The sequence below is a fragment of the Portunus trituberculatus genome, chromosome 20, assembly GCF_017591435.1.
Source record: "Portunus trituberculatus isolate SZX2019 chromosome 20, ASM1759143v1, whole genome shotgun sequence".
In the NCBI taxonomy this organism is placed as follows: domain Eukaryota; kingdom Metazoa; phylum Arthropoda; class Malacostraca; order Decapoda; family Portunidae; genus Portunus; species Portunus trituberculatus.
Window position 1 is genome coordinate 14,669,290 of NC_059274.1, and position 2,500 is coordinate 14,671,789.

Consider the following 2,500-nt stretch of genomic DNA (forward strand, 5'->3'; position numbering starts at 1 on the left):
ATATCTTGATCACTCTTAACGCACAGGTAAGAACCAGTGGAGGTGGGGAACTAACGGTGGAGGAGGAAGAGGTTGAGGAGGAGGAGGAGGAGGAGGAGTTTTGCGTAGGTCTGTGAACTGAGGAGGAACAGAGAAGGAGTAAGGAAGGAAGGAGGTAGGAAGGATCCGTGGTGGAGCTGCCGTGGCTCTATAGCGGAACGGAAAATGGTTGGGGGCGAGTCAGTGTGCTGGAAGCCTTGGTTGGGAGAATACACGCGTCCCGGTTCTCCTTCCCCCTCACAGCCAAGTCCCTCCCTTCCCTTTTACCTTTCGTGACATCACCTTACAAAAACCCCGATTGCCACTTCATATCACTAGTCTCCCGTTGTTTATTTGTATCTCATGTCGTAGTTCGTGTCAGGTGATGTGAGTTTGAAAATGTTCGGCTATATTTCTCGTCTTAGGGTTAATGGTTTAGTGTTGAGATGCTCGAAGGCCGGTAGCGGTAAGGGGCGATACTCGAGCCGCCTCTGTGTGTCAAGGTGCCGAGCAGTGACCCAGCTGGCGTGTGCAGTGATCCCGTGTTAGGTGGTTCCCTCAAAGCTGACTCAGTGACTGACTGATGGCAATAGTTGTGACACTGCCTGCCCCGGACCATGCACGGGAGAGTGTAAGTACTGGTGTTATACTACTACTACTACTACTACTATTACTACTACTACTACTACTACTACTACTACTACTACTACTACTACTACTACTAATAATAATAATAATAATAATAATAATAATGATAATAATAATAATATTACTATTACTACTACTACTACTTACGCTGTCACGTTTAACTACTTGTCTTAGTGGAAAAGGGAGAGAGAGAGAGAGAGAGAGAGAGAGAGAGAGAGAGAGAGAGAGAAATATTGTCACGGGTGGGGCAAATGGTGTACTTGAAAAATGTTTCCACTTTGATATTGACGGTTCATGTTTGTGTATACTCTCTCTCTCTCTCTCTCTCTCTCTCTCTCTCTCTCTCTCTCTCTCTCTCTCTCTCTCTCTCTCATCTCATCTCATCTCATCTCATCTCATCTCATCCCTTCCCTAATGAATAACTCAAAATGCTAATTGTATGAAAAAAAAAGGCCTTTCATTACACGATTTCATTTTACATAATTGGTAAAAGAAACGTAGATCGAACTTTTCCACCATTACAATTTTTCATTCAAGGTTTCCCTCTCAAAAAAAAAAAAAAAAGAGTAGAAAAAGGAGCAAAGGTAAAATTTCCTTACTTGACTTCCTACCTTCGTAATATTTTGAACAAGTTATGGGGGGCTTGATTAGACGGAAATACGCCAGCTGGAGGAGGAGGAGGAGGAGGAGCAGGAGGAGGGAGGAGGGAAGAGGGAAGAACTACTGTATGGGGAAGTGAATGGCTGACCGACCCTAGTTACCAGGAAATGAGAGGAGCAGCACAGAATCGATCCATGCGTCGTTTATTATCCGTGACATAACTTTCTCCTTGTCAAACCCGTATGGAATGAATGAATTTTTGCATCGTTAGTGTGCATGTCTCGTTTGTTCAGTATTTTTGTGTTATAATGGTATTTTTTGTTATTCTATTCTATGATAAGAGATATTAATGAAGAATATTCCTCTCCTCACGTTTTTATAATGTTTCTTTACTCGCTTCTCTTCATGACTAGCCCTTTATTACCCTGTGACACTTTTTCTACTTGCCACATCTTTCCTTGCTTATTTATCACTGAGACATCTTTACTTACTCATAGCCACCATCAATCATTTACCCCTTCAGCACTGGGACGCATTTTTACCTTGAGTTTTAGATATGATTAGACGGTTTTATTGACATTAGGAAGGGTCTATGGAGGTCAGACGATTAATAGCCACAATTTTCACTATCTTAATCCCTACATAAATACCTGAAGCTGTAAAAAAGCATCAAATAGTAACAGGAATGAATATGGAAACGCGTTAAAGTTATTTGAAATTGCCGGGTCGATTCCTTTTCAATCCTTTTCTTGCTTAAAAAGATTTCACGCATTACCTTCGCTATTAATTGTTTCGTATTGCAGAGAAAAAAGTTAATTCATCTATTGTTTAACTCCTAATTTCGTTGGTCGCGATGTTAACTCCTTCAGTACCTTGCCGCGTTTCCATATTCATTCTGCTTACGATTTGGTGATTTTATAGTTTCAGAATCTGATGTTGGTGACCAGAACAGTGAAAACCCTGGCCATTAATCTTTTGACCTCCATAGAGTCTTCCTAATGCAAATCGTCTTATCATACCCAAATATCATCGTAAAAATGCGTCCCAGTACTGGTTAACCCCTTCAGTACCATGACACATTTTCATATTAATTTTACTTACTATTTGGCGATTTTATACAGTTCCAGAAACTTATGTGGAGGGGTGAAATAGTGAAGACTCTGGCCATTAATCTTTTGACCTCCATAGACCCTTCCTCATGTCAGTAAAATAGTCTAATCACACCAAAAAATCG

The 2,500-nt window shown here is 41.0% G+C and overlaps 1 protein-coding gene across 2 annotated transcripts in view; it reads left to right on the top strand.

Annotated features, from left to right (window-relative positions):
• The window catches only part of LOC123506688 (eye-specific diacylglycerol kinase-like), a 704,579-nt gene that overhangs the window by 6,506 nt on the left and 695,573 nt on the right, over window positions 1–2,500 (top strand). Inside the window, exon 1 of one of the 2 annotated variants that reach the window (XM_045258955.1) lies at window positions 433–649. The exons of the other annotated variant lie outside the window; for it this stretch is intronic. The gene's annotated coding sequence lies outside the window, so the exon portion shown is untranslated. Of the gene's footprint in view, window positions 1–432; window positions 650–2,500 lie in introns of those variants that run through there. 2 annotated transcript variants of the gene reach the window in all.